This window comes from Octopus bimaculoides, chromosome 11 (genome assembly GCF_001194135.2).
Source record: "Octopus bimaculoides isolate UCB-OBI-ISO-001 chromosome 11, ASM119413v2, whole genome shotgun sequence".
NCBI lineage: Eukaryota > Metazoa > Mollusca > Cephalopoda > Octopoda > Octopodidae > Octopus > Octopus bimaculoides.
The window spans coordinates 36,913,316-36,933,177 of record NC_068991.1 but is presented as its reverse complement, the minus strand read 5'-3'; positions in this window follow the sequence as shown (position 1 = coordinate 36,933,177).

Here is a 19,862-nt window from a genome sequence, read left to right as displayed (position 1 = left end):
CCGGCGTGCTTACGAACCTGCAAGCTCGCCGCCTAAAGAACAATAATAATAATAATAATAATAACACTGATGCGTACAAGTGAGTCGGAAAGTCAGTACATGACCTGCTAGAAATAGCAACCAAATCTCCATCGATTTCTCTCTCCCTACGTCTTAAAATATTGTCTGAAAACAACAGGACAGTCATGGCTGGAATAACCATAGTAGATCTCGATCAGGGCTGACCTGGTGCTAAAATACAAAAGTAATACCACCACCACCACCACCACCACCACCACCACCACCACGGCAACAACAACAACAAAACAACAACAACAACAACAACAACAACAACAAAGATAATGTTTGATAATAATGTACATTATGAGGCAGGGAATTGATAATGAAATCGATCGAGTATTTTATTGTCTTATTTTGTTGACCCAAAGTCTACTTAGACTTGTTTCTTTATTTGTCATAAGGACAGCGAATGAGAGACATTACAAAAACTAAACAAGCAAAACTCACACATAGTCGGGTATTGCATATAATAATAATAATAATAATAATAATAATGTTTTCTAACATTAGCACGAAGTCATATATTTTATGTTCGATCTGATCAATTAGGTCTATGCCAGCATTATCGATCCTAGAAAGATGAAAGGCAATGTTGGCATTGCTAGGTTATGAAGTCAGAATGTAAAGAAGCATAATTTAACACCACATAACATTTTGTCGACGGTTCTACCGATTCTTCCATGGACCACCATCATAATAATTATTATTGCTTTTATTGGCTGTAAGTGTCCAAACATAAAATAAAAAAAAAACATTGATGAAAAGTGTTACAAAACATGTGAAGATATACAATAAGCGGAGACTGCGACAGAAACATAACGTTGTATATTAAACAGGTTCAAACTTTAGAAAAACTCGTAAGGACACAAGTCGTGAGAAGCCGCCCCTGATGAAGAACTCGGTACGTTATGAGTTCTAGCACTTTCCATACTAGCTGCAATCTGGGCCTCCCGAATTTAGATATATATTATAATTATCCAAAGTATAAAATATCCCAAATCATAGAAGGATATACAAATTATTAGTATAGTTTTCATAAGCAGTGTCATTTGAGCTCATTGATATTCTTTATTTCTTCCTCATGCAACAAACCATTTCTTTTTCTCAGTCTTTCAGCGGTTTCCCTAAGCTATTACTCTTCTTTCGGTTAACATTGAAATTCATGCATTCCAGGGAAGAGGAAGTCTCTTTGAGTGGGATTTCCAGCCGGCTTTTTGATTTAAGTCTAGACTCCTTTTTATTATTTTCTGTCTTCTTATTGTCCCCTACAATCCTTGACGGTTCCATTCCTTTCTCCAGTCTATAATCTCACCCAACTTCTGTTTAGAGCTTCTGGTTAGTATTATCCTAAAGAAAGCGACATAACGGCTTCTCAGTGCCCTATTTCGTGGGCTTCTCTTTCTGAAAACACTGATTTTGTGACAATTCCATTACTCTTTGCTGTAGCCATCTGTAAAGCAGCGACCGAAACAGTGGCAGCCACAATGACCATCGTCTTCGTCTCAGAGTCCGCATGCTGCGTTTGTTGTTGTTGCTGCATCTGCTGCTGTCTACCGTTGCCGTTCACCATTTACCTTTATTTCCACCGCTGGATACAATGCTTCGAGTGACTTTTGCTACTTGGCATACAGTAACTGGATCTTCTGTTTTACCACATTAGTCTGATTAACTCTAATTCTATTTCCTCAAAGGTAAACAGTTCTGGGATAGCCTTATGGTGTTAGGGATAATCGGAACATTGATGTCCATATACCCATCCGCCGACCACTTCATATTGGGAGCCACTGTACGACATCCATCTATACTGTATCACAGAGATAACAATAAACGAAGAGTCAATGTCACTACCAATATCTTGAGCTGTCACCCTTATATTTCTCTCACCCTTGTTCTCTCTACCTATCCAGTTTGTGGATAGGTATCAGGCTCATTAGCCCCACTTATCTGCTCACTTTATCTTCGGTTTTGAAGATGATGTACATGCTTCCATGCAGGTTTTCCAGGATGATGGATTACACGACCTACCGTACGTCAGTTTGAATTTCCACTACATCCCCATTTGAGATATCTAAGACACACCCTTTTTGAAAAATAGTTACGTCACATTCTTCGCCAATTTATTGATGAATTCCTCAGGCAACGAAATATGTTCTTTTGTGACCCACCTCTTCCACGGTTCTTCTTTTATCTACAGTCGATCCATGTCCATGTATTTCCTTTTGGCTGGCAACACTAGCAATGATATGAGTCGCAGTTGCTTCTAGAACTTCTGTTATCTCGTTCAAGTTCGCGCTTTTGCTTATCTAACTTTAGTTGTTTATAAATTGGTCTTTTCATTGTAATTTTTCTCCGTTTATTTTTTATATAACCTAAAAACGAAATTCGAAGGAACAAAAGTGTTCAATAAAGGTTGTAAAGTAAAATTAAAGAGTGAAGTGCTGCAAAAAGCAGAAAAACGATATAGAAGAAGAAGAAGAAGAAGAAGAAGAAGAAGAAGAAGAAGAAGAAGAAGAAGAAGAAGAAGAAGAAGAAGAAGAAGAAGAAGAAGAAGAAGAAGAAGAAGAAGAAGAAGGAGGAGGAGGAGGAGGAGGAGGAGGAGGAGGAGAAGAAGAAGAAGAAGAAGAAGGAGGAGGAGGAGGAGGAGAAGAAGAAGAAGAAGAAGAAGAAGGAGGAGGAAGAGGAGGAGGAGGAGAAGAAGAAGAAGAAGAAGAAAATGTCTTTATTAACCATTAACAGTTTAGAAAGAAATCAAGGATGATACAAGACGAAACACTACAAAACATGAATGATCTGATGGAGTTATATGCAGGCGTGTAAAGCGCTTCCTCTAAGTTTCTAACTTTCTCTCTGTTCTATTTTTTTTATCACTACAGTCTTACTTAACCTAACTGTGAGCGCCCTTTTAAGGTCAACTTCCATTTGCTGTTGACAATTGCCCTCGTCATTCCTCGCTTAACTAATTCTCTTATCCGGTCGCTGTAAGCTCGGCGCGCCGGGAATGACGCGTTCAACATCCAGTACCCGGGTTCCTGTATACGAAGCCTATACACAGACCACAAATTTACGATCTACATCGCAAATTTGTGGTCTGTGTAACTGAGGATGTTAAAATCTGAGGAGTCTATGCTATTCTTATCTACTAGTCAACAGGATATTGTATATAAATACAACCTTGATGACTCGATACTGTTTCTCACGTTCGAGAAATCAAGTCGATACCTATCAGGCTTTTGCACCCCTCTCCTATCAGCTAGCCCCACTCAATCCAAGAGTGCATCCATGAAGGTGTTACAGCCACCCACTAATATTAAAGAGCGGAACTTTACCTGGAAAACCTCCTAACATTTGAAGAAATTTGGCTGTCTCGAACCTGTCAAAGCATAAACAAATACTACCGAAGCAACCCCTTCTGTATTGTTTACACAGGATCATCAGCTTAACTTCTGGGTTCAAGAAGATGGTCCGTATCTTGCGATCCATACCTTTTGGAAAAAAAACTTCAGATCTGTACCCCACTCCTGGTCAACATGGAGATAAGTAAATCTCGTATCCACCGAAAATGGGCATGGAGACTTGTGGATCGGAAACTGTAGCCTCACTGATGGCCACCACATCTATATTTAACAATCTGAGATCTCTGAGTAGATAGCCCTCATTCTAAGGAGACTCTGGGCCACGAGCATTACTTCTGAGCAATGCTATGTTAGACAGCGAGAAATAATGAAACAAGGAGCTAATTACAGTAATTTTGTTAGGGAGGCGGACAGATGTTACGTATCTCTAGTTAAACTTAAGCGTCTCCACAAGCAGTTTCTTATAAATATTTATTGATATTCTTTATGTCTCCTATTCATAGGACTATGTTTTGTATTTTGTATTGAGTTGTATGTTTTGGGTTTTTGGACGATTTTTCATGGGTGTCGGTATGATGAAATCGCTCTGCGTGATGTTTGTATGGTTGTACATGAGTTCCATTAGTGTTTATGGCAGTAAAATTTCTGATGTGTCTTTGCTGTGGTTGCTTTTGGTTTGTGGCCAAAAGATTTGTTGGTGGTTGTACTGTTAAGTGTGTTTGTGGTGATGATGATTGTAATATAATGTTGGTGATGGCGATGGAGATAATAGTGTTGTTAGTGTTCGTGTTGCTGTTGGGGATGTTGTTAGTTTGCTTTTGTTGGGAGGTTCTATCTCTTTGAACCGCCCTGCACTTCTGTTGGCGTGTTTTTCTCCCATTCCCTTTTTCCTTGTTCATTACATATTCCCATTTGCCTTCTTTCCTGTCTCCTTCACAACACCACATGTCTAAGTGGTCCCAAGCAGGGATGGGCATATTTTGAAGGTCATTGTCTTTCTGTTCTGTTGTTTTTGTAAAGGGATTTTCTGTTGTTGTTGTTTGTGATGTGGTAGTTCTTAAGGACAGCGTTTCTTTTGTTGTTTTTGTTACTGTTGCTGCAACTTTGGTGTTGCAATTGTTGTAATTGTTATGGTCGTGCTCATCTGTGGATGGTGCTTCTGATTTCCTTTTGGTGTTGTTGCTGCTGTGATAGTGGTGTTGGTGAAAATGAGTGTGTTGATTCTTTCTTCTTTTGTTGTGAAGAGAATGTCTTCAAGTGGATTGTATCACCACATAATGACATCTCGGCTTTCTGCCCTCAATAGCCACATGCTGTTGTGAACCGTGTAACAGATTGATTCTATACTTTGGACTCTATACTTTGGTGTTCCGTTAGAAGTCAGTAGCTCCATCCCTTGGCACAACTAATATTGTGTCTACAGGCTCTGGACCTAAAGAATATTGATTTCCTACTCTATGTCAAAGAGCACCTCCACCACCAACCAGAAAATATTTATTTCTGGTGGCATGTTAACTCTTTTTATTCCGAAAACCCTACGGCTAAGCTTCGTACGCTTTAATGTTGTAGTGAAGTGCTCCTCGTCTGTTGAAGATCTCATCTCAAAAGTGCCAGACATTTTCCTTCTGGAGGCATATATTTTGGTCGTCAAAATAGGTCTGAGGTATTTTTCTATTTCTTGTGTCACTTGCTCTATTTTCTTAGCTTTTATTCCTACAGTTTTGTATATAACAATTTTTAATTCTGGTTCCTGTTGGATGGGCTCGGGGAATTCAATGTGATGCTCTGGTTGTGCATTTTAAGAATTTTTTTGTGTGTTTTCAATACATCTACCGAGACTGTAATTGCTTCTTGCATTCAGCAAGTAGCATTAACGAAGGCGGCGACGGTGGAGATGCACGTTGTGTCTTGTTTCGTTGTGCTAGTGCTGTGCTGGAAGATGTAGAATGTGTTGGCATGTTTGGAGGACAATTTAAGTTTTTGTTTATATGTTGGCTTTTATTTTTGTTACTGTTGTTGATTTTGCTGTTGTGGTTTCGGTCGGCACTGGTTGTAATAGTGGTGGTGGTGATGGTAACAGAGAGATTACAAAGATTTGTTGGGTGAGAACAGTAAGTTATGAAAAAGGTAAAAGACACCGTGCAGTATATAATGGGACAATGTCAAAATTTATTAATGACAAAAATTTACTCGGATTAAATAAAAGTATACGATAAAACAAAATAATTAAAGCAAGATATTTATATAAGAATTGGAACCTCCTCTTGCGCTGTTCAAAGAAACCCACTTCCCTGATTACATCTGCAAGCTACTTCTTTCTTTTATTATTGAGTGCTTCAGATTCGAAAATTTTCCGTGGAGCTTTTGTATTAGAGGGGACATGTATAAGCTCACGTTTTCTGGATTAATGACCTGACAAATTGGCTTTATTGTATCACAAAGGTGACGATTAAACCAGGTACCGACATCACCATTTCATGGTAACCTTTGTGTTCTTTTTTCTCAAATATTGCGTTTGATATATCTATAAGGGCTGCTCCAGCTCTTACTTGAACAGAATTAGAAAGCCGTTTGTATTCTTCTCAAGGAAAAAGTATGTTACTTTCCTCATATTGCTGCCCTTCATCCTCGATTGATTATGATTGCTAAATGTCTGCGTTGTGTACGAAATACCTTGAAGCTTTTGATCTTTCAGCAAAATGTTTCGTATCAAGAGATACGAAAGAACATTTCTGAACATGTCTGAGAGAACATTTCTGAAAGATAGCTTTTCGTTATTCAATGTTTATGCCCGAAGCGGTATGTGCACGTAAATTATTGAGGTTGTTGTAGATGATGTTGATGTCTCTTCTATTGCAATTGCTTTCTAATATTGACACTCTGAACCATTCTTGGGGCAGTTTAATGCGATGTTAATGTATACCCCCATATACTGGGAAAGGATAAGGTGGTCCCTACTTTCTAGGAGAGCAATAAAGTTAACTATTGGACTCCAGTTCTTGTGGTATATGTCTTCTCGACCCCGCAGGATAAAGAAGTGTAATGTCGCTTCGGCGCGATTGGAACGCAATGCTTTTATCCACTGTTCGCAATGCTTTTATCCACTGTTTTATCGATCTTGCCAACCACTTCACTGACTTCCTACGTTTTTTTTTGTATAAAGCAAATCATTGCAACATTAATTTCTAGCGACATGTGACCGGTAATTATGCAGATAATAAATTGTTAATTATTATTTTGTTTTAATCAGGCTCATTATCGGAATGTTATACTGGAAATGATATGAGATTGTGAGGCATTCAAGGAATTAGTGGCTAAGTGGCTTCAACCAAAATGTAAGTTCAGTTTGCTTTCAGTTTAAGTTCAACAATTTTGTTGATATAAGACACTATGTTAAACTTTTTCAAATGTTTGACCTCCTGATGTATGTATGTATGTATGTATGTATGTATGTATGTATGTATGCATGCATGTGTGTGTGTGTGTGTATGTGCACAAGCGTGTGCGTGCCAGTTTGTCTGTCTGTCTATCTTCTTGTCTGCTATCTGTCTACGGGAGATATAATACAATTTCGCTGATACTTTCATCTTAAAATTTGCACCACTGGGATTTATTAGGCAAACTGATATCAATAAGTACGCTGACGATTAGACAAGTTATAAGAGAAAACTAGTTTACAATTACTGCAGCGATACTTCCAAAGCATAACGAAAACATTTTTAGACACCCTGTAGCTTCATAAAACTATTAAAGTATTAAATATATAATCATAGCTCCTGGGTACCTGAGTAATATTTTCACAGGTGTAAGGCAATCGACCATGTGAGAGCTTTGCTCCTGCAGACCTGAGTTCGTGACCTGCTTTCACTTGATGCATACAGCCATTTTATATCAGTCTCGTTACCGATGCGCTATAGAAAGGTATGGATGTCTCGGTAGCAACATTTGCTTTCTAGAAATAAACATTGATATGCCTATTTACAAATCGATATTTAATATATCTTCACATTGACATCTCTGTGTAAAATTCGGTTCCTGGTGAGATGTACACCCTGACTTCGTATTCCATTTTGTAATAATTCCAGTTTAATCAAACTTCTAATTCTCTGGAGAAAGGCATGAACTGTACAACATCCCGTGGTATTCCTTAATAAATCTTTGGCTTTGCGATACAACTTATATTACAAGTCAATATTTTCACAGGTGTTTAAAAATCCTTCCTCAGTCAGTGTGAAACTACAGAAGAACATATTTACCCAAACAAATTAAATTGTACCCAGGTAGTCCAACAAATTGTCCAGGTCGTCCGGTATAGCTACATAAGTGAACATGCTTACCAAAAACAACTAGATTACAATTTATCCAGGTGATGCAACAAAACTTCTAGGTCGTTCCGTGTAACTACATGAGAGAACATGGTTGCCAAAACATTAATTTAAATCTTGCGCAAGTAATGTAACATCTTTTCAACTTATTCAGTGTCGGTATGTAACAAAACATAATTATGGAAACACTAAAGTGAATCAACAAAACGTTTAGTACATTCTTTACAATTTATACAGTATATCCACCATTATTGCTTTGTATAGCTTCACATATTTTATTCAACTCTCTCTCTCTCTCTCTCTCTCTCTCTCTCTCTGAGGTCAACTTTGCGTTTCATCCATCTGAGATTGATAAAATAAAGTACTAGTCAATGATTGGGCTCAATTTAATCGTCTATAGCTAGCCTTAAAATGTTTCCCCTAGTGCCAATGTTAGAAATCATTAATACTTCACACTAGGATTTCTCATATTGGCAAAGTACCCAAAGTTTGTAAAGGGAAAACAAATTGAGTCAAATGGATCGCTCTAGAGAAATTCTTTGTACAATATCGTGAGAAAAGTAATGAAAGCCACGAGAACTCTGGAAGATGAAACTAAAGCGTTTTATCCGGCAATCTATCATTTCTGCCGTTGTAGGGCGTTTATTTAAAAAAAAGAAGTGCAATACTTTATCATAATTTCTGCCATAATATAAAAACGACTAAGAATGTATGAACGCCATAAATTCCCATATTACTTCTCTTCTATAACTCTTCTTGTCACAGAATAAGAAACAATGTTTCTTGGCATGTTTAAGATAACAACTTCTCTGAAGTATAAAGAAATCTTCAATGAACTAATTCCGTGAACCGGTTTCGATCCTAAATTGAAACCAGTTAGCACCATTGATATAATTAGTGTCCTTGGGAGAGACATAGATACTGTATCTCAATCCTATTTACATTTGTCTATAAATCTGCTGCATGAGGAAGTTGGTGCCTCTATGAAATCAATAATACGTCTGCTGTTTTGCTTGTCATAAACATTCTTCACGTGTAATTTAAGACGTATTTATAGACATGCGTACACCCCTCCGCACACTCATACAGACGCACACATGCACGTGTGCACACACAAAGCCATGAAAATGTACTCTAAACTGTCAATAAAAATGTTGCCAAATGCACATCAGCACCATCTACAGCCAGGTTACGTTCCTTATTGAACTTCTAATCGATATATTAATACTAGAACTGAATTAAGAAATATGCAAGGTTGAAAAAAACATTCGCATTGATACCAACTTAATAACAAAAAACACAAAACCGCCAACCACCATCACCACCACCACCGCCTTCACCACCTTCACCGCCGCCGCCCCTCCACCACCACTGCCGCTGCTGTTGCCGCCGCCGCCGCCGCCAACAACAACAACAACAACAACAACAACTACTACTACTACTACAACAACTTAACTCATATTCTCTCCCTCGCTAATCGAACAAATACAGAATTAAACGTAAGCACTTAAGCGAAATTAAGTCCCCCATTATTAAGGAATAGATAGTGATGAACACAATATACACACACATACACACGCACACAGCTACTTACACCCATACAAATACAGATAGACACACGTACACTGATTTTGCATACAACTTATGCACAAAGGAAGTTACTCATATCACAAACACACACACACACACACACACACACATACACACACACACACGTACACACTCCCTTTCTCTCTCTCTCTCTTTTTCTCTCTTGTCTTTCTCTCTTGTTTTTCTCTCTCTGTTACACTGTAGTTTGCTATAACAACTTTGCACTACCACTTTGCCATAACAAGGACACGATTTATACGAACACGTCATGTTTCACATATGTTTTCTTAAATTTATACTGAAGAGCAATGCCTCAAATTAATTGTATCGTTGAAGTTCATATCTACGGCAAGAATAGTAGCCACATAAGTAAAGTGAAATGGCTTCAAATAAAATTCAGAAAATGATTACAAAACTGGTCGCTCCAGTAATGTAACGGGGCTCGGTCTAGGTAATAGAATGCAGTAGACCTATATGTTATTGGAGATGGTATCTATTCTATTTATTGCCCCCATGATAGCCCGAATAACAGAGAAGCTGTAATAAAAAATGTATTAGATCAAAGAGTGTTTGTAGAGTTGGCTTCAGTATTTTTTGGTTGATTTGTTGGTCTATTCTTCGTAGTTGTCAGCAAACTATGACAGAATACCTTGTTATGCTGGGCATATACTACTATCGCTAAGTGGGTGATAAATTATCTTGTAGAGATAACATAGTAGAGTTCAACTATTAAAAAAATTCAATAGTACATAATTTTGAAAGGACGGCAAATGATCACGCAGTGTAATCTGTAAGATGATTACACAGAAAGCTATCGTTTTCGAGTCCCATATTTGGTATGTTGCTGTTTTCTGTTTTAAGTTAGTGTTTATATTGTCTAACATTTATTCGTCAAGGGGAGCATATTCCTTTAGAGACTAAGATTATAATCTTGAACGCAGTGAACAAAATATTTGCACTTCAGATTGATAGTATCATCAACGGTCCATAAGGCTACAAACTAGCTTCGTATATCAAAATAAAGGGCCAACTAATTCGACAGACATTGTTAATCTCCTGAGTGCTATCTGACAGCGATTGAATCATTAAATTTGTGTTTTCTAAACCAGTGTCTAATTTTTAATGTTTAAATTAACCATACAGTTAGAATAACCGAATAAAAGGTTATTCAGGAAAATCTATCTCACTTTAAATGTCTTTAGCATAAGCAAGTTCCTTGCTTATGTTGAACAGTTTGGAAAAATGTTAGTTATTTGCTGATATAATTTTGCCTCGCCGATTACTTATTTCTCGCTAGTTTTATTAATACTCCCAGCCTTAAATCTGTTAACTGAAGTATTATTTTTTCACCCGAAATGCGTCTCTGAACTACTTTTTCTCTAATGTATCATAATATAAGAGTTGAACTATAGCGCATTTGTTCTAAGGCTATAAGCCATATTCCTAACAAATATTAGGGATGTTTTCTCCTTTCCTTTTCCACTGTGTTAATGAGAAAACAAAAGACAGTTTCTATGACATATATAACCATTCTTAATACGTCCCGGTATATTCGAAAGTGAATATGCTAATCATTGTTGTATTTCGTCCTTGGAGAATAGCTCTCTTTTCAGACGAATGTGTGTTCATAACACACTCGATTCAATAGCGGAAGGTGGACTTTGGGATACCCATGTTTCGACATCACTGTGTTTTCTCAGCCAAAGCCTCCTCGGGTTAAGGAATATCACAAGATTCTGTGGCTCCTGCTAATAACTTAGCAAACAAATTATTTACTGATGCGTGCTAATATCTACGTTCATATAATTCTTCTATATTCACCATGGTGTTGGACAAGTTTTAAATGGGTTCGAAACCATCTTAAACGTGAAATTTTGTCTGCTTCCCTCACCTTTTCAAACCTCACATGCCCATTGTCACATTGCGACGAAGCACACTGATATAGAGTCATCTTATTTTCTTGTTTGTTAATAGTGACTTTAGTGAACGGTGAAATATGCTCGTAGTCTTACGAAAGTTCATAATATGTGTGTGGAAGACAATTTTAAAATTTCGCTTCTTTAACTGTAACAGATTAAAGTTAAATTCCCTAACTTATCCTTTCTCTTTGATAATTTTAACGCTTCAATCTTGATTAACGAAATCTTATCATTTACTTTATTAGACAAGTCGATTTGTTCCATATTTATTTTCTTCAATTCTCAGTTCTTGGTTCGGAAATTCCATAATCGATTTTTAGATACTGATGTGTCATTTCTCAGCTAATTTAAAATAGTTCTTTTACGGAGATGTACTTGCATAGCAAGTCACTTCATCAGAGATAGTGTGCTGGAACAAAAACAATTGCAGCGTGGAAGATGTTTATACACCATTTAAGAACACACAAAAAACCCGTTAGATTCACTTCAGAATTTAAATTTAATTTGTGTCAAAATATTTTCGTCACTTTGAAACCGTGACCTGTTCACTGACAAAACTTCGTACTGCATCAAAACTTCGTGTAGCACGAAGTTTCGTCAGAGGTTTCGTCGCGGTTTCAAAGCCACGAAAATATTTTGACATAAATTAAATTTAAATGTTGAAGTGAGTCTAACGGTTTTTTTTGTATGTTCTTAAATAGCTTATAAACATCTTCCGCGCTGCAATTGTTAAAATAGTTTCTTTTCGTTCAAACATTCCCATAGAAAATTACGCTGAAGCTATTTTTTGCTTTTTAAATTGCTAAGTCTGGAGGAAAGAACAGTACTCATAACCATTGTAGGACCTCCGAGACTAGTGAACCTGATGTTGTTGAAACTGTTTCAGATTAACATCTGCAGGAAAGATTGATCGTGAAAAGATTCCGGAGAGACAAGGTTCTGAGAAGAAAGGACTGAAAACAATGATTAACGCGATGTGTAGGTGGTGGTGGAGGCGACACGGTGACGGTAGTTGAGACAGACAAGTGAGTCAGGGTGCCTGAATGATATGAGACCATCCAGCAGAAATGTCAGATAGAGGAGGCAGAATGCTTTTAGAAAAGAGGCTGAAGCGTGTCTGTGGATGACTTTATAAGAGTCAGTCAAGTGGCCCCTTTTTGGATAAAGATGTTAGTGGGAATATCAGCAGTACTATGTCAGATGCTGGAGTAACACTCCAAAGTGGGTTTTATTATCCACAATTGTTAGGGACTGAAATATTTTCTGGCCTAAAGAGAAGAGCAAATCTTTGTGATGTGTCATAGCTATGTTAAGGATGTACTTTCTCTGGAAGAGATCTTCGGCGATTGTAACACCTAATTTTTGAAGGGATCATGAGAGCTTTGGATTGATGTTCATGTTTAGAATAGTGTTTGGATTTTCTCTTTTTTTTCTGTCGCTGATAAAAGTGACAAGGTTAGTATGGCTACATTGGTAGATGTTCTCAAAGTTTCCATTTATGAAATCAATTTAAGATTGGTGTGTGGTGTCTTACTAGCATGTGGGTGATGTGTGGTTGAAGAAATTTAGGAACGAATGAAAGAGTGTACTGTCTGCATAAAAATGGGCAATGTCAGAATGGTGGCAAGTTATTGAAGTATATAAAAAAGAGAGTGCGGTCGAAAAAAACCCAAACCCATGAGGACATCAGAATTGAGTGACAGTGCTCTAGAAAGATCTCCGTGAAGTCATATTTGCAATGGCGGTATGATTTGATAGGAGGATATCAACACAAGTGATAAGTGAACGGTGGAGCTCACAGACGAGAAGTTTTGACTGAAAATTTGCATTCCAACACGGTCAAAATCTTTGCTGATGTCTAGAATAGCATCACAAAACTTTTCTAAAGAGATAAATCATTTGGGAGGGATATTAACGATAGTTGGCTGAGTTAAAATGAATACCTTTCTTTGGAAAGGGGCACACTAAGGAATGCTTTTAAATGACAGAGAAGATCTTGGTGAAGAGTGAGAGATTAAAGAGTTCGATGAGCATATGAGCAAATTCTGAGGCAATATGTTTGCGTGTGATGGAAAGGATGTTATTAGGGCTGGTGATCTTGGTGGTTTGAAGCAACCAGATATTTTTCTGCATCTGGAGTATGTGTATAATAGGTGGGCTGATTGGTGGAAAAGAAGAGGTGTAAATTGGCCAAAGGTGAATAAAGTCGAATTGGATGCAAAAGGGCAGCAGAGGTGGAGGCTTTGTCTTTGGGAGTACTACTTCCGCAAAGTAGGTGCGGATTGAAGTTGAATAGTTTTTGTTTGCTAAAACATTTCTTCGACGGTGTTTTTGAAATTCAGTGAGAATCACTTGTTCAGGAGTTCTTTAATTATTGATTTTTCCATTTTTTGTTATGATATATTTCTGTTGTATTAGTCTCATCTCTTTTATTTGTATTATTTTGCTATTTATTTCATTAAAGACTCAAAGATATTTTTCTTATTCCCTGACGCTTCCTATTTTTGTTTTCTATTTTTATGGTTTCCTACTTTCTATTTTTATAGTTTTCTATTTTCTATGACTTTCTAATTCTCTTTCCATCGCAGTTTGCAATGGCTGCCGCATTGTATTTTGCTGAAGCTTGTGCTATTCATACTCGTACTCATTTTCATAAAGTTTGTGCTGGCCAAGTCTGTGTTTTTGTCGTTGTTGCCATTTTATTGTTGAGTTTTATCGTTGAGAGATACTTTCGCTGGGTTGTAGCGAAGAGTTTCCATTGATGTTAATTATTTAATTTCCCCCGCCTTTAGAATGCCATGTTCTTGACTTCCACCTCTAGAATTTTCTATTCTTCAATTTTCCTTACACTTCATATTTATATTTTTTGTTTGTATTGTTCTGGTTAAGTTTTGTTAGTCATTTCTCTGCTGCTCTTTGATATTTCCTATGTTTTGCACCTGTTGGGTTTATGTTTATGATGTATATTCTCAATTTTATTTGTTTTGTTTTTATGTTAGGTGGTCTTTCTTTTAACAGCTCTAGTCTAACTACCGATACTTATTTTAGCTTAATGTATCTTAAGTCAGCTAATCTAAACGAATTCAACATTAGCCTGGGCTATGCTATTTTCCTTCCAGAGCTTATACAAGAATATTGTCATAGTATTTTTTATCTTCAGTGTAGGTTGTCGTTGTAAAATAGAAATATTTTGCAGTATAGAAGACTGGCACCCCATTGGCTACGACGACCAGGGTTCCAATTGATCTGATCAACGGAACAACCTGCTTGTGAAATTAACGTGCAAATAGCTGAGATACTCCACCGACACGCATATCCTTAACGTAGTTCTCAGGGAGATTCAGCATGGCACAGAGTGTGACATGGCTGGCCCTTTGAAATACAGGTGCTGCTCATTTTTGCCAGCTGAGTGGACTGGAGCATCGTGGAATAAAGTGCCTTACCCAAGCATACAACGTGCCACCGGAAATTGAACTCACTACCTTATGATTGAGAGCCGAACGCCCAAACCATTAAGCCCCGCGCCTTCACAGCTATAGTATAGAGACATAGTCCATAGTGGTGCAATTATACCTCTCCTGTTTTTTTTTTCGCAAGACTTGAGAAGTAAAGGCCGGTTCTATGTTGAGATTGTTATAATTTTAGTTGAATATCATTTTATTGAGTTTTGCACACCACATCTTTCCAACGTTTTATGCATCAGAATCAAATTGCCCATTCTCCTATTAACTTGGACTGAACAATACACCCATCCGTTCGTATGGTTTGTAATTTAATGCACACACGTCATCCTGTTGCAATAAATATTGGTTTGAAATTTTAGCATGTTGCCAGAAATTTCGGGGGAGGGAGTAAGTCGATTACGTCGACCACATTGTTCATTTGGTACTTACTTTATCGACCCCAAAAGGATGAAAGGCAAAGTTGACCTCAGTGATACTTGAACTCGGAACGTAGAAACGAACAAAAGTGAGAAAATATTGAACGATACCTAAGTGAATAATCCTTTCAACTATACGCACAAGGCCTGAAATTTGTTGGGAGGAGGTTAAGTCGATTACATCAACCCCAGTGTTTCACTGGTACTTATTTTACCGACCTCGAAAGGATGAAAGGCGAAGTCGACCTCGGCAGAATTTGAAACTTACGTGAATAATATTTGTAAAATGTATTAGTCTTTTACATCATATAAGTGACGCTTTGTTTTTAAATATTCCTAATGATAGGTAAGGCGGCGAGCTGGTAGATTGGTTAGCACACCGGTAAAAATGCTTAGCGGCATTTCGTCTGTCTTAACGTTCTGAATACAAATGCCACCAAAGTTGGTTTTGCCTTTTATCCTTTCGAGGTCGATAAAATAAGTACCAGTTGAACATTGAGGTCGATGTAATTGACTTATCCCATCTCCCGAATTTTCAGGCCTTGCCAAAATTAGAAATCAATATACTAGGGTAGATTGCATCAACTAAATCCCTATCTTAAACTGACACCTGTTTTAGAAATCGCAACGTTACTTTTTATACTAGTGATATTGCAGTTTTTGTTTATGCTTCTGTTGTTGTGCATGTTTTTGCTGCTCATTATGGCCTTCTTGCTATTTATGTTGTTGTGATAACGGAAAATAATTTCTTTTATTTTAGTTTACCTGAAAAGTATATTAAAGAAGTTAATATTTTAAAATGCATTTTTATTTTACTTTCTAACACTTGTCTCTCTTTTTCTAAAGCATTTTCGATTCCGGCCGATATTTGCTATGATGTCAACTACTAACATGTTTCTATTACGAGACAACAGAAGCCTCAATTTTGCAGCAAAATAAACATATTTATCTGCCTCACTCTTGTTGATGTATTTGTGATACAAATCAACTTTTGCTCCATAAAAATAAGAGCTACACATTAAACAAAATTTGTGATCTAGCCTGCTAGAAATATCAGTCAAATCTCAATCAAATTATATGTTACCATCTGCAATTAGAAAGGACACTTTAAATAACTTTGTCCAAAATGCACTATGTCTGAAAAAGAAGAGATGGGTTGTGACACCTATAAACAAACAGACAAAAAAATTGGAACAAAGAAACCTTTAATCAGAGTTGAACTGGGTCAATGGACAATAACAAGTGTGGGCTCCTTCATGGTCGCTCGACCTGTTAGAAATAGGAGAGGAATGTCTCTTAAATGAAAAGTTAGCCTGGGACCCTCCGCATGTTCGAACTATATGCTAGATATAGCAGTTAAATGTCCTGCCCTCTGAGAAAAGGAGTAACTGAAATGCCGAAATGCTATTTTGTTTCTTATATTTCAAAGAACTTGTCTACACTCATACATGTAATATATTTGTTCTGCTTCAGTATTCCACACAAGATATCAACACTGGGTGCAAATATATCTATTTAGGACTACAGTGAATTATGAAAAAAAGTCTATGAGGCCCGCTTACAATTAAGTGGACTGCGGCTAACCCAAATAAGAGGAACGTTCTCGTGCATAACATGAACAAAAGGCAGTGTTCAGCAGTTCTTCGTTCACTAATACTGTTGTTTACTTCGGGGACCAAAGACCAATAATATTCGGAGTGTATCGTAGCAATAAATTTCTAGGTAGCATTGTGAGTTATATTATTTTGATCCTTGGAAAAGGCAGTGGGCTGGAATAATCGTTGGCAAGTTGGACAACATGCTTAGTAGTATTTCTTCCTGTTCTGGGCTCGAAGTTTGCTGAGGGTCGACTTTGCTTTTCATGTTTTCGGGGTTGATGAAATAAGAGCTATTTGAATCCTGGGGTCGATGTATAATCAACTTACTCCGTCCATTAAAATTGCTGCTGGTCTTGTGCCATAATTTGAAATCATTAATTTACCCCTGGAATGCCCGCAACTACAAAAGTGATTATTATGTTATTTTACTATGTTACACTTCACTTTTGTTTACCGTAAATATGGCACCACAAACAATGTACAGATCCCGTGACGCTCGGCTACTGCCATCTCATACACCGACCACCAGAACTGATAAATAAGAGACGCTCTGTGTAAGTAGGAAACAGCTTGGATACAATAGCAACGGAGAAAATAGTATATTTTGGTGTAATCGGAGATGTATAAAAACTACATTCCAAGCATAACCATTATAAATAGCTCATTATGCATAGCTCAGTCCATGCTCCAAGTAAGGGAACAAAATAATTCATAGGGGTTTCCTTAAGAGTCAAGGTATCACACCGATGGATTATTTCTTGAAAATCTTTAAGATGTTTTGTCTATACATAGCCATACGTAAAAACTTACTACTAGACGATGATGCTTTCACTAACAACAACCCTGCTAACTATTTTCCAAATAACAAAGACCTGTGTGATCAGGGATTATATCTTTAGTTTTCAGGGTGCTATGCTGTTGAGTGTCGAATCTCGAAAGAAATGTTATTTGCGATAAAACAGCGTCCTACATTTGACAGTGTTTTATTGTCAATAGATTTTCTTCCGAGAGGTACTGTACGTCATCATTGCCATCAGCACCACCACCACCCTCATCATCATCATCATCATCATCATCATCATCGTCATCGTCGTCGTCGTCGTCGTCGTCGTCGTCGTCGTCGTCGTCGTCGTCGTCGTCGTCGTCTTCATCATCATAATCATCACCACCATTATTATCGTCATTTCTGTAAGTCAAACGAAACATCACCTAGTTTTACTGTGTCACCGTTCTGTCTGTGAGGGAAATATATTGCACCTACCTTGAGAAAGTTGAAATCAGATGTTGAAAGCTAGCACAACATAGGGTAATGACAAAATGTGAGTCGTCAACTCATTGACTGGGCACCGTGTATCTTAACGTCTCCGCCATTCGAACTCTCGCTTCGCCATCACACTAACCCATATTGTAATGTTTATTCGAAGAAATCTAAGTTCATCGATGAGTGATTAGCAGATCATTTCCAGCATAAACTGATTATTTATCTGTTGCAAAACCAAACGATATGTCGCGGTTTAGTTAACAAATAAGAAACGTAATAAGTAAAGAAGGACGCATTATGTAGTTGTAGAATTTGGTTTAAATTTTGGATATGCATGTATAGTCTGCATGTCTATCCGTCCATATCTCTACCTTTTTGTTTTTCTATTTCTTTATCTCACAACCCAATTAAACAGGGACCTCTTCAATACGTAAATGTTGCACACATCGGGGAATTATATATTCAGTACAGGGAAGCTAAACCATGTATGATAAAGAAGAAGTACAAAAAACGATCTTCCAGCCGATTGTTTAATCAAACTGGATCACAGGCTATAAACCCCTATCTCATCGACGTGCTGCATCCACTTTGTTCAACTGCAAATAACACGGCTACCGTACTTTCTAAGAAGCCCAAACAATTCACCGATTTTTTGTCTTCTCGGCATCCATATTTTGTTTCAGTGCACAAAATTTGCAATAAACACTTCACTTAATACTTCTTTCCCAGAAATACAACGTTTTGATAGCTCACCACGTCCCACATTTTTCCTGAGGGTTTCAACCAGCAGAATGCAAGTTGAACATTAAATGAGACAGGCTTAGCAATTTGGCATGGTAAGAATGAGTAACCAATGTTTTAACTGTTCATTGAAATATATTGATTTCACACATAGGTACAATCCTAGTTGAAGGATACGGTCGATTAGCTCGACCTCAGTTCTTACTGGAATTTTATTTATCGTCCAACACTGGAAGAATGAATGGCAAATAGAACAGTCAATCATCATTCTGAAGAGATTATTCTGTACTTCTCGCATGGAGGTTTGTTTAAATGATTTTGAGTAACACTGCTATATTAGATACACCTGTTTCCATGATATGGAATATCAACCGCCATTGAACTGTGAAGATCTATTTATATCTTGTAAATTTTTTTATGATCTCATATAAAGGCATCCTTTGCACTTATGATTGGTTGCACATTTTTCGTTTTTGTTATCCGCTGGAACTTTGTCTTTCTTCGAGTCAATTCATCCGTAAAATGTTAAGAAGACGGAGCTTAAGAATTGAATCCGCCTGCGACCTAAATTCATACAGACATACGTACATACATACATACATACATACATACATACATATATATAAACACGCGCGCACATACACACATATATAATCTGTTATAATGTGCTCGTAATTCAGGTATTTGGAGAAGATCGGTCAGTAGCTTATTAATGTCCAAACACACCTATGAACAGAAATATATTTTTAAATGTTCGCAGAATTGTAAACTCAAACATATGATCGTGGCAACAGAACATGGTCAGAGGTTCTTCCTGAAACAAACACAACAATATATACAAGCAGAAATACATATGGTGACAAATACAATGCCAGCAAATAGCATGAACACATGTGTCTAACATGAACACATGTATACAGCAGGATATGTGTAAAATGTAAGCATGAAGAATTCAGTTAAACTCATTGGAATAATATATTTTATAGATACAAACATATACACACTAATATTTAATTTTCGATATAGCAGTGAACAAAATTTTCCGTGTATACATTCATACAAATATACATGCATATCAATATATATATACATACATACATACATACATACATACATACATATATACATATATATA